Consider the following 19,470-nt stretch of genomic DNA (forward strand, 5'->3'; position numbering starts at 1 on the left):
AACTCACCTTCTCTTTGAGAAGCTGTGATAATGAAAATATTAATCTTCATACAATTTAATGCACAGCTTCTTCCACTTTGGTTATCGAGCAACACAGATCAAACTAAGTTCTGTTCTCTTTACAGAGATCTAAAATCATGCAGATGGGTGGAAAAAAAAAAAAACTGCTCTGCTGAATGTAGCTTTCCCTTTCTAATTTCATGTTAAGTCCATAATACTAGTTACATGTTAGTCACATCTGAAGGCTATAAGTTATGCTATTGGGCATAAAGTTATTAAAATGATTGAGTTATCTTGATTATAAAGGGAACAGATGCATTAAATTAATTTGTTTCAGTTCTTTTCAGCAAATGGCAGTCTGTAAAAATATTTCTGAGCTCGTTTACTTCCCATGTATAAACTTCTATAGTAATTACTTATATAGTATGTATAATTCCAGCCATGTCTTTCCACACAGCATGGTAAAACCAGTGGATGAAAATGAGAAACATGATTGCTTTTGATCAAAGCCCTTGCCTTTTTTTTTTTCCTGTGGTCAGAACATAGGAAATTTACATTACGTTGTACTCAGGTTCATTAGTATAACATCTGCACAGTAGTCCATTACCCACCTATTCCCAAGTGAATGACTGCACTAATCCATGAGTCACATGCCCAAATCTTCAGAACACTAAGAGTCACAGGTTACCATGTTCGCCAGAGAGCTGAGAGAAGGCAGAGCCCTGGAAGTGGTGCAAAAGCTGGAGGGAATAACTTCTACTCAGGTGCCCCAGGGCAACAGGTCCAGACCTACACAAAGGCCCGAGGTCAGCCTCTGCCTCAAACATCCCCTGCCACCACCTTCTGCTAGTGTCAGACACGTTGTTTTATGTTTGGGAGAGTTTCCCCTAAAACCCAAGTCTTCCAAGAGTCACCTACGGACCATTCCAACACTAACTGATTCAAATATAAATTAAGAATTAACAAGTATAGATTGCAGATTTATTTTGTTACTCCTTTTAACAGGAGTCATGGTGCCTGGTAAGGAAAGAAGTACACCCATTCTACACAGGTAGAATGACCACTTGGCTTCTAACCCATACCATTGTTACATAGTATATCCTGTAAGATGTTAAGAATAAATAAAAATAATAATTAAAAAATTATAAATTAAATGCACATTTCATGCTTATTTCTGGGTCACTTAAAATGATTTCTAGTAACGTTTTTTAATAGTGAATCTAGGAATGCTAACTGTGCAACATTCACCATAACAAAACATATCTGCTAACAAATACTGTATAATATTTAAAATAGTTTTACTCTGTGTTTAGAATAAAATTTTCTTTAAAGTATTTTTGAAGAAACTGTCTTACCAACAAAGACAGATGATGAGCAATAGCTTAACAGAGTTTGAAATATGAACTTCTTTAAGCATTTTTTGAGTTTAGAAAATCTATCATTCCTTGGAGGTATTTATAAGATGCGTGGACATGGCACTAAGAGACGTGGTTTAGTGACAGGATTCAGTAGTTCAGGTTGATGGCTGGACTTGGTGATCTTGAAGGTCTTTTCCAACGTAGATGATTCTTGATTCTGTGATTAAGTGGTCACCACTTTGACAATTTTTCCCTTTCCCTTTCCTTCATTAGACACAAACACCTTCCTAGATATTTTGCACAGTTTGGCACGGAAGAGAAATTATACAGAGCTGTAGCCAAAAGTACTTAAGAAGAAAGGATATATGAAATCTCAGGTGTTCAGTAAGTCTTTTGAGCTATCCAGAAGAACTGTTTTTATTCATCCTGCTTTATTTAATAAGAATCGATATTTCATTTCTGACCACATATAAATGTATACACTTGATTCTGTCCAGGCTCTTTTCAGCAGTGTGTAGTGATAGGACAAGGGGCAATGGCCAAAAACTGGAACATAGGAAGTTCCACACAAACACGTCTAAGAACTTCTTTACAGCAAAGGTAATAGAACACTGGAACAGGCTGCCCAGAAAAGCTGTGGAGTCTCCTTCCCTGGAGATACTCAAGATCCGCCTGGAAGCTCTCCTGCACAACCTGATTACTTTAAGGGAACCTGCTTTTAGCAGGGGGGTTGAAATCGATGATCTCCAGAGGTCCCTTTCAACCCCTATGATTCTGTGATTCTAGTTTAGATTTATGACCAAAATTTTACTATGTTCTTATCCTAAGATGGGTTTGATAAGTAGCTTTAATACCTATTTATTTTTTCCCCAGAATACTTGCTAAGCTTCCAAATTGTAGTCTAAGTGACTACATTAGTATTTTCATGCATATATATAAGGACACCACCTGTGAGAAGTCCTTATTTCAATAACACTTCTTCTATATAAATTTTCATAACAACCTCTCCCACAACTCTCTCTAATCCCATGACCTAACAATATTTTGAGTCAATTCCATCATTGTTTGTATCTCCTATTACACCTGAGAAGGCATTTGATCTCATACAATATGCAGCAGTTGCTATTGTTCTAAAAATGGCCTGTATTGGATTTTCTGTGTGAACGGTTTCTGAAAATTATGATGGTTGAATTTGTGGTCAAGTCAGTCGTTCTGAGAAAGCTCATAAAATCCCTAGAGACTTCCAAAGAACAATCAATCCCTACATCAGGAAGCAAAAAGGAAGTGCCAACCCAGTGGAAATTTATTTATTACACGTTTGAAGTCTGCTGAAATAACAAAACATCAGACTTAACAGTCAAACAGGGCATATACAAAGGCGGTGGAATTAAATCTTATTTTCAGCCAGGGAATGGTATTCATGTAAGTATTAAAAATGGATTTTTTTTTTTAAAGTCACTCCTATAGAAGTTAAAAGAAAAAGAATATGTGATCATATAAATTACATTAGGCATCAGTGAGAAACTTTCCTTGAACTATATCCTTGCAGGAAATTGGCTAAATGTAGCCCCTTGGCGCCAAGGAGGTCATGAGCTCTGCGTCAGTGCTAATTCATTTTTCGTGACCGCATTGTGTTGGGAAATCCCGATTCCCAGTGCTGAATTGTAAAAAAAAAAAAAACAAAACAAAACAAAAAAAAACAAAAAAAAAAAAAAAAAAAACAAAAAAAAACCTTTGAACTCTATGGGGTTATGCACATGATATGCCAAACATGAATGAAATTTCATTTCTTTAAACCTGTAAGGAGTGTATGATTACAGAAAGTGTTCCATATCTCAGTAATCATTTTATTTTGCAAACATTTCAGACAATTTTATTTTCTGAAATTAAAATTATACTTGGAATGAAAATACCAAATACCATCTAATTTGTTCATTTTTGTTTTAAGATATCACCCAAACTAAAAATCTCTTAAAGCAAAATTAACCTATAACCACCTTTTAAGAAATCGTCAATTACAAACAGGTATTCACACGAAAAAAAAAAAAGCTATATCATATTTATGCTCAAGAAGAGTACTAAAATAATTTAATGTGCAAGTGCGAACACAATAGAGACTAAAACCACCCAACAGGCTATGCCTCAATGTTAAGATAGCCATTTAAGCTATAAATTCTCCTAAATAAATGACAATATTGAATGCAAGTCCTCAGATGTTGAAAAATACCTAGATAGAGATGTTATAGAAACTAAACACCACTGTTAAAAACTTGCAAATTGTGTTCTCCAGATAAAACGTTAAATGTGACAAAGAAAGAATATAGCAATGTATTCTTGAAGGCAAAGGTTAATCATGCATACAGCACGCATCTGTGAATAGGGAAACCACAGCATTCTGCACTAGCACTGACTGCTGAGCATGCCAAACTTAAGGTTATGTAGCCTGCGTTGCAGCTATGTTTAATAAAATCAGTGGTAATTTTAGAGAGTGCCACTTAAAGAGAGAAAAGATAAAACTCTTGACACCTAAGATGCAATTACCATACATGTATAAGCACACAAACTAGAATTCAAGACATTGTAATTCAGGACACATTTTCAAATCCTTGCAGACCCTCTTTGAAGGGTTCCACCAGCTCTTTCCCTGCTTCACCAGCTCCACTTGTCAGCGTTATTGCTATTTGTCTAGCCAGAGCTGTGTTGAATTACTACTAATCTAAACTCAGCTTCCTCTATAAAATGGTCTAGGAAGGGCATGCCACAAGCAACTACTAATGTAATGAGAGTCAGTTTTTCTCTGCGTAGGTGCCTACAAAGCTCTCCAACTTTGGAGGTACTAACGGCATACCAGGCATACTCCTTCTGCATCCACTGCCATCCACAGAGCAGCCTCCTTAGGTGGCTCATGCAGAATTGGGAAAAGGTTGAAATAAGCAGCAGAGCAGAGAGGTTTAGAGGAGGTCACAATCTCATTCTGTTACTGAAATTTTATGGTAGAAAGCGCAGTAGAAAACACAGGATTTCTTACAAGTAGGGCACATCATCAATGGGCAGGACTAGTTCATCAAAAAACACATTTATTATACATGTTATATGGGGGGAACAAAATACATTCTTCTACCATCGCAACAGATACAACCTGATGTTAGGGAAGAAGCTAACTGCTAATCATATGCGGGGGGTGACCTCCACTTCTCTCCCCTGTTCAGTGCTTCCATATTGGCGGGCAGGTAACTGCCTCAGGAGGGTCGCAACTCTGGGACAGACTGAACAGTCTAACTCCTGCAGCCTCAGGGCTTTCCCTGCATGAAATTACTGGAGTCAGTGCAAATTTTCTTTTGAATAGAAACCCAGCCAACCTCATCTGCTGAAAACTTGATGGTAATTTTGCATTGCACAGAAAGCACTTTCTACCTGAGTACAGCACTAGTATAGTTGTGAGTTCTCTCCAAACACCTAATTGTTGGGTCTCATTGTTGGTACTCATTTCCTATTTTCTTTGGTCTCTTCCTGATTTCATGCCCTGCCACCACATGTTAAGAGGGGAAAATTTTACCACATCCCACTGACACTGGCTTTATATTTTATTTGTTCTTTAAATAATGCATTTGAAAATACACATTATGGAGGTCTGAATTAAAAAGATCAATTAGACTTACAACAGGCTTTAAAACAAATTTCAGAGGGAAGATTGTGGCATAGTCTATGTGACATTGGAAACATTGCTTCAGACAACACCTGCAAAGAATCTGACCAGGTCTATCAATACATTTAGCATGAATACAATGTCAATAGAGATCTCTTTTAAAATAGAAATAGACTAAATTATCACCCAGAGGTTGCTTTTAGCTTATTAAGATGACACAAAATATTTGTGGTAACAGCGTTATATCTATAAGGCTTTCAAGCTGTTCATCAATACTAAATTCAGATTAAAGACATATGAGCAAAGAAAACACCTAAGAATACAGTCATGTGCTCTAGTCATGTTAAATTCCATCTGTTTTCTATGTAATACTTCAAGTAATTTTATAACTACTTCATAGCATAGCCAACAGATTTTCTAGTAAATGTACTGACGCAAACAGACCAACCATGCCGTTATTTTCTACTAATCATCCGGTTTCTGTCTACCTAAGAATTGCAGAGGTACATTCAGAGAAGGCAGTATTCAACATAAGTTGACCCAAGCAAGACGAAGAGAAGATAATAAATAAGTAAAAATGGTAGGCATCCCAGCCGTTAGTTAAAAATCAGGAAATATTTTGTTAGTCAGTCCTCTACACTCTTTTTTTCTCTGAATACAGTCAGCCAATAGTAGCTACTGTCTGTTAGGGGGAAAAAAAAATCCAAGAAAATTTTTCTTCAGTTGCTTGTGAAAAAGAAATAGTGATTCAGAGCTGTTGGCTTTTTTTCCACAATGCCACTTGAAATAAGTGAATTGTGCCTTTGGAAAGCAGACTTTCTCCAAGCTCCCTGAGAGCAAGAGTTTTTCATTGTAGTCAGGGCGGTGACTTCCATTAACAACTAGTATTTATAATGCATTCATAACATAGCCTTTAATCCCCCTCCAATGTATTATATAATACCTTATATAATTAGTTCTTTCTTTAAAAACAGTAGAGTTGAAAATCCTACATTTCAAGAAGTGATGGTCTCTTTTCGACCTTGCAAATGATAACCTGCCAAGGCAGGTTGGTTCCGTATGCAAGCAGGCAGCCATTTGCTATTATTTTGTCCCCTATTAGTAGTCCAAAAATAAAATTCAGGAAGCATTGGGTTACGGTTGTAAATGGCAATGCCATTTGTGTTATACGTCTTTACAAAGAAAACATCTTTTGATGAGTTCAATGTAAAGAATTCTTCACATAGTGAGGAGTTTATGTAGCATCCTTCAAAAGTGAAGGGAAGTTCCTTAGAGGAGAATTCCCTCCAGGCATACGGTCATTCCCAGAATCCAAGCAACCAAGCAAAGAGAAATACGGGAGTCCACAGAACAACAGTTCTTGTCCCCCAGCACAAAAGAAGGCATAAAACACCCCACTACTCCACAGCAAGTGAAGAGCATTTAATACAAAACACAAACTACAATGACCACAGTATGCACAGAAGGCATGTGCCATATGCTTGAACAGCATTCAGGGGGATTAGAAAATACCTACACACGTTACCAGAATTAAAAGTTATCAAAGACTGTTAGCTTAGATATATTATTATAAGATATATTATTGATAAACTTAAATTGTCCCTTACTCTGTTTTTCTACTTTTCCTTCGTTTTATTTTCAAATACATATTATTTATTTTCTTAATACTTGCTACTAGACTTGAAATGTCAAAAATCTTGAAAGAACTTATCCAGTTCCCACCGATAATCCATTTGGAGCATATTACATCCTGAGCTTTGTTTTGATCATTAAGGAGGTGATTTCCATTGCCACGCATTTGTAATGACTAGCCATCTGGCTTTTGCAGATTTCTTTACACCGCTATTTAAAACTGAATCTAAACACTGCTCTTGTCTTGGGACCAATACAGGTATATCTGAAGAATCTGTTTATTTTAATTTCCTTGCGAAGTCTGTTTCAGCCTGAATTCTGGCAATTTTAACCCCTTAGTACTTCATCTGACCTGTAAGAAATGGCTTTCTTTCATGCTGTCTTGCAGGATGGAGGTTTGGGCAGAGAGGAGGTGGCAAAGGCAAGAAATTATTTCTTAAGTCACTACTCACCCCAGTAAGCCTAGAGATCTTCCCTAAGAAGGTATTTGGGGATTTAATTAGTTTTTTAATTTTGGATGTTGACTTCAAAAGGTACTAGATTTTACTTTGGAAAAAAAATTCATACTTATAGTTTCTATGTATATTTTTGTTTGTTTTAGCATCTAGAAATATATTTGAAGAACACATGCTTAGTAATTCTTATAATTTGTTGCTATGCATTGAACATATATATTTATTGGTTTCTGTCAATCATAACCTGGTAAATTTTTTAGAAATATGAGTATTGTTATATATTAACAGATTCATACAGTGAAGAAATAACAAATGCACGTACATTTTTTAAAGGACATTTTAATCATGTATTAATATTGAAATGTAGTTCTCCACAAATTCAGATTATGTTTTGATCCCCTGGGCTTAGTCAAATGTTTATTCTCTTTTAAGTAGTATACACAATTTGAAGCCTAAGCAGAATGTCCCTCTCCAAGTTAATTATTATACTCAAGGGCTGCCACACACGTATATAGTAGGTCAGACAAAACGCACATTAGGTGTTGTCCCACATCCCAAGGATGTTATTTGATGTGTTAACATTACAGTTTTTCTCTTTATTAGTCCCTGGAGTTGTGCTAATTTTGACAGCTGCTAAACTCATTTTCCTGCACTTTAACTGCTCTAAGGCAATCATAAAGGGACAAATCCTGCTTGGCTTCATAATGGAGAGAGGTTTTGCACAAGCTCTTTAAATCATGATGAAAGCAAAGTGATTGTTAAGACTTCATGGTTTGTTTGGGTTTTTATTTCCATTCAGGGCAAAGCAAACTTCCCAAAGCAGTGATCTTTGTCCCTCTTCCACTACTCCAGTCCTTCAGTATTTAGAAAATAGCTACCTAAGCACTGACCTTTAAAATTCTGTATTCTGTCTGCTGCTAAACTACAATGATAAGATAATAAGCACTTGTTTCATTAAAAGGTTTCTGAAGACAATTGCGGCATCAAATCACTAACGTAACTTTTTAAACAAATATCTTCTGATGAAATCAGAAATTAAAATTTGTGTTTAAAGTGAAATTTATTTTAAAAGGGAAATAGGAGCTCTGCTTTATGCTGTTTCTGCTGTTTCTCTACAATGTGTACTTTTTGGCTTTTCAATACACCTCATACATGTTATGTTATAGACCATAAATTCATAGAATCATTGGGGTTGGAAAAGACCACCTAGATCATCTAGTCCAACTGTCCCCCTATTACACCTGTTTTTTGGTAATACCACCAATAATATAATATAATATTAATATAATATGTGGTAATACCACAAATATTATCCACTAAACCACGTCCCTAAAGGATGGTGACTCTACCACCTCCCTGGGCAACATGTTCCAATGACTAACCACAGATGTTGGAAAAGCTCCAAAAAGAACATAAAAATCCCAGCAGAAATTTTTGAAAGTGAATAGCATGAGAACTGCAAGGAGGAAGAATTTCCTCAAAGGATGATGTCATTGTGAGAAAAGGAGCACTACATTTCATCAAAAAGTCTGGTAATATGCATTTCAAAGGAGGAACTGGGAAGACATTCATCCTTCTGGAGGAACCACCATACCATCCTTTCAGATAAAGCAACAGGTAGAGAATATGGTCTAAAAAAACGCGTTTAATGAAGTTAAATATCCAAACTACTATCATAATCAAAGCTATCAAATATATGAGATTAATTTCTTTCATGTAAATGATTCTTTTGAATGAATATCTAGAAACAAGTCTGGAAGCAAATTTCACAGGCCAGAATCTGAAGGTGTTGCACATGCCATCAGAGATTTTACTTCCCCTCCCATTTCCACACCATGAAGCTATTCAAAATACTAATATTCATTTTAACTCCTCCAATAGGCTGGTTTCGAAGAAATTACTATTTTACTTATGACCAAACTTTACATGAAATGCACCTGGAAGGTTAAAGATATCCTGAAAAAAGTTTCCACAACTGAGTCCCCTTCTTTCAGGTTCTTAATATACAGGAATTATGTCTCCTCACTACCATCAGTGGATTGGCCAAAGAGGACACAACTCCAAGTACCATATTTATTTGCAGTAAGTGAAACTTCTTACGCTTCCTAAACTGTAACAAATACTTTATGTTCCCTCCCATGACTTATAGCAGCCTGGTCTTTGAAAAACAAAGAATTAACCTAAAAAGGCTACTCAGAGGGGAGAAGTTAAACAGGAAAAAATATATATGTATATATATACATATATATATATATATGATTTGTGTATACTCTATTGAGTAAAATCAGTGAGACCTCAATCAGACCTGTTTGTTAGATAAAGCATAATGGGTTTAGCAAGAGCAGATACCCACTACACCTCTTGCTCTGTCCACGCATATTTCTCAACCCACAGCTGACTTCTATCAAAATGAGGCCTCAAGGCAGATATTTAATTTCATTTCCCTCTTAACGTGACTCATAGGAGAATGGACTGGAACTGCCCTCTTCACCTCTGTGATTTCATGAAGAAGTAATTCTGCATGCTCCCCTGCAAAATACTGTTATTCTTAGTTCACACCTTTTATCTAAGGTTACGCCATAGCATTACTGAACATTACATATAAACACCCTCAAAAACACCCTAACATTCACATCCTGAGATACTGTCATCTTGTGGCAGAACTGAAGACAGAGTCAAAAATGACTTAGTGGCAGTTTAAAAAGGCTTTTCTTTAACGGCTCACTTAAAGGCATTTCCTGCTATTGTCTTTAGAAAGCTATGTCAACTGCTCATTGTTCTTCAGAGTCTAGGCTGACAACATAATTTTTCAGTCTGACCAAGTTTTGACTGTTATCTTCCATTTTCAATGACATATACGTCCCCAAATGTCCAAATGTATAATTCTCAAAACTGGAACTTTAGCTTTTAAATCACATGGAAACTGTTTTTATGGAGCACTACAAGGGAACAAATCATAAGCCAGTCTTGAACAAATGACCTGTCTCCAAGGGTCAGCAACCTAGTGCAGCATTTTAGTAGATTCACCTCATTTCTCCCAGCTCCATAAGTACAGCTCCATGCACGTGTACTTTTTACAACAAATACCTCCTTCAACATCTATTGAGCTAGACTAGCATCTTTACAAATTTGGATTATTTCCCCATACTTTCTAATTAAGAAACTATATTTCAGCTCCAATGCATCTATCATAATCATGTTTGTATTAAAAAATTTATAAAATACATCAAGTTATTCAAAAAAAATGGAAGAGTCACAAATTGCTCAGTAGGCTCTTTGGGCTCTTGGTGATTGCAAGCTTGGTTTTAATAATTCATGAATGCTTTCTCTTTAATCACCAAGTTAGTTTAAACAAGGAGTTAAGTACACCACTACTTGTTACTATAATCAAAATCTCTCAAGCAATACATACACAAGTGAAATATTTCTTCTGAGTTGGACTGAAACTATTTTCTTAATTACTAGGAGCCAAAGAATTGCACAAAATGCACACAATATCCACCAGTCAGAACAATTTGCAAGGTTGACCACTGCTTCTATATTATTTCATTTTTAAGGTCTTAGAGAGGTTTTCTCCTCTTTGCCTCTCCTCTTCTCTTTCAGCTCAAAGGAACACATAACTGGTTAGTTTATGATAACTGTCTTACATCCCTGGAAATGAGTTTGAATTTGAATCTGTTTTCAGTTGAAAGCCTAAGAGTAGATATGTGTCACTACTTTTAATACCCAGGTTTTCTATTGTTTAGTCCTAGAAAACACTAGCTTAATATCTAGTTAAAGAATTATTCTCTATACATCAGCCACAATGCTATTCTGCATGGAAATAGTTGTACACTTGAAGTGATGTATACCATCATTTTCCAGATGTGGAGGGTTATCCACAACATAAGAATCTCTCTTTTTCTTTGTTATAATCTGCCTTTTTTTTTTTTAAAGCAGAGTACATATTTTGTCATTTTATTTTTACAATCTTTCTTAAAAGATTCCGTGAACTGTTGACATTATAATATTCAAAGCACCCAAGGATATCTAACAATATTCTTCATTATTTCTATGTGGTAAATTATCTTGTTCCTTTTTTTATATCTTAATTTTTTATTATATACAAGGAAGAAAATATCTCCAGTTCTGTCCCACTCTATTTAAACTGGCCATGAGCACTTATAAAACATATGTAAGATGACAGACTATATATTGTGTAGACTGAAAACACAAGCAGGAAAAAAGGAAAAAGAAGAAACAGTTGTAGAAAGATCCTCTTAAGTATCCTCAGGATGGTCTCTAATACATTTCCATATGTTAAGGTGTGAATCACCCATACTCATATAATTCCTTAACAGAAAAGTTCAAAAATACAAAGAAATATTAAAATAAGCAATTACAGCGATTTCACAACCCTCTAGGCATTCTGTCCATCTGTCCTTACCATTGATAAGTTTCTGTCTTGCCCTAATTGTCTGTCCTCATTGCAATTTGAACCCAACTGATTTCTGTGTTATCTAAAAACAAGAAAAAAAAATGTATTTTCAAGCAGTTTTTCCCCACATTAATTTGAACACCATTCAACCCAATCATCATTGTTTTTTTTTTTTTCCCTAAACAATCTCAAGACATTCCATTTTTCTTCATGGGATCATGCCTTCTAAAAGCTTATTTACATCTTTCTAGCTTAGTTTAAAGCAAAAGGACTACCTGACACATTTTGTATGTAATCCTTCTCTTCATAAATCCAAGAGTGGCAACAAGAGTTTTTGCATCCTGCCCACTTTATTACACCACCTTCATAATTTTTCTCATTTAGGTGTACAACTTCTCCTGTTATCAAATATTTCTCAACTATTTTCTTCAGTTTTTTTTTTTTTAAACCATTCTAATCTCTCATTCTGTATGCTTCATGGCTTCTTTGTAGGACAGCATTATCTGCAAATGTTTTATATATTCTTTTTATTCCATAATTAAATCAATTAAGTAATTTTGAAAAATATCATGCATTTGTCACACAGGAAAAGGTATCTCACATTAGATGTCCAAGAACAGAGATCCTCCAAAATCTCTTCTCAACCACAGATGCAACTTTAGAATTCTAAACCAGAACATTAGAAGGCCAGATTCATTTTAACGTAGCCTATTAACAATAAATTCAAAACAAAACAACAACAAAAAAAGTTGCATACATTTATTTTTGACCTAATGTGACCACTGCTTTAGTTTGCTTGTTTGTTTAAATAAAATTCTTATGAATTTCAGACTATCTTCTCCACCACCCAGAGCCCAGTTACCTGGGCAGGAAATCAAATAAGAAATGGGATGGCTTACAAGTAATGCAAGTGTACTTTGATTTTCACTTTATTATTTCCTTTATCAATATAAAGAATAACTTTCAGTTAAGTGAAAAGATGTGAAAATTATAGCATTGACTACATAAGAGTTATGTATTTCCTACAATACAATTGTGATCGTTCAAAATACTTGTTTTAGTAGAAGATTTTTTCCCCCCACAATCCCGCTTTTCTTCATTCAGTCCTGCAGGATAAGGCAGAGACCTTTTGCTTATGATCATGCAAATCTGTGAGTACTAAGGACTGTACTATCATAAATTTATCACTCAGGGTGACCAATTTCCCTGCACAAATGTACAAGACAATATAACAGGAGAAATCAGCTTTAGTGTCAAGATACAGAGCTGTAAACTGATATACTCGAGAGAAAAAAAAAATACAGTCAAGTAAAGAACTGGTTTTGAGAAACAATATATATCATTAGATATGTATGATTATACATCTAAACAATTTAAAATAAAGATAGAAACTACTCTGATGTGTTTTTGTAGATGACTGGATAAAAGTGGTCAAGAAAAGTGTGCTTCTCTTACCTTCTTTTTCACTGAGGACCTTCTAACAGTACCACATCCCACTGAAAGCAAGAAGTCACATATAAAACCAACATCTAACATGCCCCATTCCAGTCATCTTTGGGATCCCAAACCAAGGTAGGTACCAACTAAATGACAACCTTTATATCCACCCAGAAGAGAATTCCTCTAGAAACAGTTCTCACTGAAGGGCCAACACTTTCTCCTAAAATACACTGAAATCAGTTCACAAGTGAAGCTTAGGCACAAGTAAACTCAAACTATTCCCCTTTTTCATGGGAGTACAGAAATCAGTCAGAAATAGTGAGCACAACTTTGTTGAAAGCAGACCACTGCTAAGTAAACCTTCGGAGCCACTTTGTAAACAGCCAGAAACATGCAGCCAGTTTTCTGTAAACAGCCAAGTCACGCACAAGCTGAGGGCAGCAGCCTTCTGCGGAAGGTTTTGGTTGATATTTAACAGGGTTACATTTTAAACTAGCAAATAGTCACAGTTATTATCATTGCAGTTTGATTGCACAAACTAGAAAACCAGAAGAAGAAAAAAAAAAAAGTACCAAAACCTTTCAACCTTTTCTGATTTGGTGACACTAAGAGGTTGATGGGACAGAATAAATCAGAAGAAAACTCAATCCACCTCCTTCTAAAACATGACAGCCAAATTTGTTCAAGGTCTGTTCTTAATCCTCACAAATAAGCAGAGAAAAATTTTAATTCACGTCAACTTTACTCAGAGCAGCGGACATAAGTACAAATATTTATGCCTTGCTTGTTTGCTTTTTTCTACTTTACACTTAGCCCCCATTAGCATACTTTGAGAAGGAATTAAACTGATCATGTGAATAACTTTCCTGACCTCCAGAGCTTGAAAGATTTTAAGACTTGTATTTACTCAGAGCAATATTACATGTTTTATCCAAAGGAATTCTCTTTCCTTTGATGTGGCTTCTTATTTTTCTTTACAAAGTGAATGTATCACTATCACTCCCACAGGAATTCATTAAACCAACTTAGTCTTTTAATCCTGTCTCTCTGATTGTACCTTAAAAATAAACTATATTACTATAAAGTACTCAGTGCCACAAAAATGAAAGATTTAGCACATTGACCACAGTTCAGGCTTAGGCTGCTCTTACAAATTGCTTGGTGAAGCTTTTAAAACTCCTGAGATCTTCTAGGTTGAAAGGCAATGTAAAAATGAAAATTGTTGACAGAATGAATACATTTGTTCATTTTCTGCAGAAATTACTTACTGCCTTCTCTCATTTTTGCTGATGTAAACCAAAAGGGATACTTCTGTAAGACTTCTACACTATGGGCTTTTATATGTTCATTTTTAGTTTTTACAGAAGTAGGATTAATAAGTATCGCACAGCCTGACTAATCATTGTTACTTTGTAGTAATGATGGGTATTATTGATAGTGTACATAACCTATCCCAATACCAATTTTAAATAGTCCCCCCAATTCTCCTCTTTCTAAAAGAATGCAAGATTTTTTTTTTCCTCCAAAATTGTAAACTGCTGCAGAAAAATTGAAGAGGTCTAAATAGAAAAGCTAAAACTTAACACAATCCTATTTCTAATGCAAATCTCTCAGTAACTTCAGTAAAGTATGAACCTAAAAGGAAGAAACTAAAACTTTCAAATACCTGCAAGCTAGAGGATAAGACTGGTTAGTGTATTTAAGGCACCTTGATATCTGTGATTAACATGCAAAAATGTTAGGAATTTTGTTATGGTATGGATTCTGAAAACAGTTTCACAAACTAAATTCAAGAGATTTCTATAGAACTACAGATTTATTCTGAGAGTTCAACCTTTAATTCATTTTTATCTTACCATTATCTTACATTAATTGTAAATTGAAAAGATGTGATGTCACTAAGTATTTTGCCAAAACAAACAAGCAAATAAAACCACCACAGATTAGGTCATTAGTGAATATTCTCAGATAGGAAGAATATTGTTTGGATATTTGCATTGGACTGGTCAAGGACTGATTTGTTAAGTTTTGAATAATGAATATTAAGGTTCTGAGGTTTACGCTCGCTATAAAAACCAACATTAGAAGAAAGTATGAAAATGTCATCTTTGTTCTTATCTTATTACTACTAGTTTGAAGTGCAGGGCGTTCTGGTTAGCCAACAGGAGAGGTGGAGAAGGGGCTACAACTAGTTTCGCTGGTTTTCTATCCTTGAATCCTTAGCAGGTTTTTCCTGCATGTATGCCAAGGAACTAATCAAGAAACATATTTGGCAGTTTTTGCTGAAGGATGCAATTGCTGATCATCATCATCTTTGGCAGGAAGAGTTCTGTAATTTTGGTCAAAGTCCTGTAAAACATAGGTATTCCTGAACCTCACCTGTATTAACAGCTAAATGGTTCCAGTAGAATGTTGCTATCATGAGAGATATCAAAGAGAGATGCACTGGAAGGGATGAAGTCTGAGAGACCCTACAGATTTAACGTCTGAAGTGATGTCTAATTATCACAATTTTCTGATTTCTTTGTTTTGAAGTAAAAAAAATAAAAAATAAAAAAAATAGAGAACTCTACCCAGAGAAATTATGATATTAGAGAAATTATGAAAGAGTAGAGAAAACTCTAGTAGCCTAAGTTTTGCCCTGTCTTTATATATCAATGCCATAAGCAACATAAGTATAGACGTGTTTTATTTCTTAAGTAAACAGAAAGAACTTGCATTTTGTGTCAGCTGAAGGGATAATACACAGAGGATGTCAAACTAAAGCTAAAACGTTACCAGCAAAAATCACTTTTTGCAGAGAACAGTTATAGAACAAGGAAGGACACGGTATGAACTTTTCTAAATTGCTTACAGAGATTTTTTAGAACATTGCTTTATTAAGCTGCTAGCAGTGTACTAATAAAAAGTACTTTCTACAATATCCTTTTCCAGCTTTAATTATACTTATTGTGTAATCATAAAATTATAAGATATGAAGATCTTTTGTCTAAAACTGATAGTATCTTTCTCATCTCAAACTAGGTGTACATTGTTTTAATTTCCTATGGGGAAATGGCATTGCTTTACCCTGACCTGCTGTGTTACATAATGTAACAATCCAGCTCATTCAAATTACTACAAGTTACCTAATTCTCCTAATCTACTGAAATTAGCCTGAAGATGTGATTAAAAATAAATAAAATAAAAAATCATAGTTACCAAATACAATTGAGAACCATAAAGGATTTCATTTAGAAGCCAAAGACTGAGAATACAAGTTATCTCAATTCCTGCTATTTTTTGTCAGGAAATTTGAATCTTTGGACTTTTTTTTTTTAATTTTTAAATTATGGAATCTTATATAAATTCCATTTTACAAAAAAAGGGAAAGAAAGAAATCACAAGGATTTTATACAATCTGATAACTAAAATTTACTGCTCAAGAGGTTCACCTAACAGATTACAGCTCTTGGTGTCACTACGCTTGTCCATTTACCTGAGTGACTATAGCAAAGCATATTTAACATGACCTTGGTGAACCATATAACCTAGAGGGGAAATGTGGCAAACAGATATAATGAAAGCACGAGATATGTGAACTTAACTCTCATGAAGCATCACAATAGCTTAAGGAATAAGATTTCAGACTGATTCTAAAGGAAGACATTAGGTTTTTGTGGTGCACTGAAAGCAGCTATTTTGTTTCAGGGATGCTGATGTAAAAATTCTAAAGTTTTAAGCAGAAGCAGCTCTACAGGTAAGAGCGAGCATTCCAGGAGAAATGTTTGCTTTCTATTGATTTTTTTTTTTTTTTTAGAGAGAGAAAACTATTTGTTTTGTTTGCTTGTTTACTGAAGAATGGACAAAAAGAATTAAAGTCGGAGCAAAGATTTCCTGATATGGATGTTGGTACTTCCTGTATTAAAATTAACTTGGAGAAATCAAATGCAAACAGTGATGACAGTATGCTACTACTTCTATATTGTTAGACTTAATTTAATTTCTGCAATATTTGGCTACCCAAAGCAAAAAGAAGTCTTTCTAACATGATAGCAAACATCCAATGAAACCCTTCCTTGTCAATAGATGTCAGCATGTAACTGTATATTAATACAGGACAGTGGACAAAAGAACTGTGTTTAAATAACCTAAACAAAATATGATACAGTAAAATAATAAAGGACCTATGCAGAACTAATAAAAACATGTAGTTCTTTTGATTTTCTTCTAGGGTATGGGTTCAAACTGTCTAAAAATGTTAATCTAAATGTTGAACTGGAGAGCTCCCATCTCCCCACACCATTCCCAATTCACATCATGACTACAGAGTATTTCCAGCTGTTACTGACTTGTTAATAGGACCACTGTGAACACATACTATTGTTTAATCCTTATGTATAAAAATGATGAGTACTAGTAATATTTCCAATATAATTCAGCCCTGTGATGACTTTTTTCTTTGAAAGCTGTACTCTTTTTTTATTCTCCTTGCTAACAATGAATACAGAAGTTGTCACATTATGCATGACAATAGCACATACTAACATTGTCTTAAATAGGCACACCTCGACTACAGAAGAGCAAGAAAGCACTATGGAAGAGTTGTTAAACATTACATTAGAAGATATGTTCCTCTTCCTCTCATCTTACCTAATATTTTATCTTTTTGCCCCTCCTTGTGCAATGACCCCCAAGACAGGGAAGTAAAACACAGTGCTATTAAAGTGCTGGAGATGTTGCATCCAGATTACAGCCTCTGTTGTTAATCAGTTTGCTGCACTATAACTAGTGCAGATAACATGGGATAAAGAAACACATCTTACCGAATAACAATTACAACTTGCTTTTTTTCAATCTGAAATCATGACAAATCAAGACCAGATCTGGGGGGGGGGGGGGGGGGGGGGGGGGGGAGAGATCAAAAAAAAAGTTTAAAAAGTTTTCTTTCTCCTCTCTAACATCTATGTACCGTTTTGATGTACTTTCTAACATGTTCTACATATTGATCTTATCACTGGTTTACAATTCCACATCACAACAAATTTGCTGTATATAACATGTTTCAATATATCAGATACTTCTCTTTGTAGTCCCTATCACTAATTTTGCCAGGGCTGCATTTCTATGGTGACCAGTGGTGCACTTTATAGCACTGGGGCCTCTAGTACAATTTTTTAAGGCTTCCACTGCCATCCTCTGCCCTTACTGTTTTATTCTACATCTTATTCCATGTTGAAAGATAGTCCACTTTACATAGAAAAATGTTGTGATATTAGTACCTATTATTAAAATACATACATAACAATAAACATCATATCACAAAATAGAAGGTAAGCTTATGTCCAAAAGCTGGATCTGAATTACAATGAGAATCAAAATGTATTGGTCTTGATTACACTAGACCAAAATTAAAACATGAGAAATAAAAGTATGCTGTGATGTTCCCACCAAATAAAAGATCAGTAACAGCATCTAAAATTACACAGACAATATGTAAAATTTCAGAAGTATTGGGAAATCTGTAAAAAACTAACTGCAACAAGTTCTATCTGGACAGTAGGAAAGCACAACAGATGCATACTGAGCAATTTCTGTTAGGATTACAGCACCACCTAGTGTGTTCTGGTACTGCTCCTAACAGAAGCTTTCTATTTTTCACTTGTGTTTTTCTTTTGTAATTGAAATCCAGTATTTCTGGGTTTCTTTTTGTTAGTAATTCTTTTAATCTGTATTATATGATTGTGGTCTGAGTTTCATTAAATTCATGGATGTTGACTCCATAAGAATGTCACCAAAGGAAGTGTTACATATTACACTAAAGTCCACAGCTGCCAAGGCAGGACCTCCTTTCCTTTGTCCCACTCTTTAAGGCAACGAATATAATTTTCTTCAGGCTTGGAAGAAGGACCCTGTCTGCAGGAACAAAAGTAGCCTGGTGGTAGGACTGGCTACCTTTGTAAGCCCCTAAATGTGGCTCTCCAGATTCCCAGATTTTTCAAGTTACCAGAAGCCTTCAGCCTTCTTCTTTCTATTTGTCTTGAGCATGCTGAAAGACTATGGAACAAACTCAATATCGAGCAAGTAGGTTGGTATGGTGTGTGTGTTTGTTTATTTATTTTTGTTTTGGTTTGGTTTTGTGCCCCCTCCCACCCTTCCAGAACAGGATAATCCTAGATAACCCTGAGCACAATTTGATAATGATACTTGATAATTATATGTTGCCTTTCATATCTTTCTCCAATTGCAATGGTTATTCAAGGGAGGACAGTTGTAGATTTGGATAGGGAAGGTAGGTTATATATTTACTTACTTATCAAGAAGGAAAAACAGTGCTAGAATTAAAAAGGAAGAAGAAACACAGCAATTAAGCAAGCGTCTGAATTTTCACATACTTGTAAAGTTCCATTTCAGTTGTACCACCCTACTACATTCAAACTTGAAATGGATGTATTATTGTTTTTGTTTGTTTAATTTCAATAAGAATGATCAGAAGGACCGGAAAACTGCAACCTTATCAAGCATTCCACAATGTATCTGTAT

The 19,470-nt window shown here is 35.0% G+C and overlaps 2 long non-coding RNA genes across 16 annotated transcripts in view; one reads left to right on the plus strand and one right to left on the minus strand.

Moving 5' to 3' along the window:
* LOC308194475 overlaps positions 1 to 19,470 on the minus strand; it is a 112,800-nt gene that overhangs the window by 45,979 nt on the left and 47,351 nt on the right. Inside the window, exon 1 of one of the 15 annotated variants that reach the window (XR_013950560.1) lies at positions 11,518 to 12,925. The exons of the other annotated variants lie outside the window; for them this stretch is intronic. This is a non-coding gene — a long non-coding RNA (uncharacterized lncRNA). Of the gene's footprint in view, positions 1 to 11,517; positions 12,926 to 19,470 lie in introns of those variants that run through there. 15 annotated transcript variants of the gene reach the window in all.
* Positions 1,253 to 13,059, plus strand: LOC308194476. The gene is made up of 3 exons (XR_013950562.1): positions 1,253 to 7,119; positions 9,086 to 9,173; positions 12,922 to 13,059. It is a non-coding gene; the product is annotated as an uncharacterized lncRNA (long non-coding RNA).

Source organism: Anser brachyrhynchus, assembly GCF_964034855.1.
Source record: "Anser brachyrhynchus genome assembly, chromosome: 4".
In the NCBI taxonomy this organism is placed as follows: domain Eukaryota; kingdom Metazoa; phylum Chordata; class Aves; order Anseriformes; family Anatidae; genus Anser; species Anser brachyrhynchus.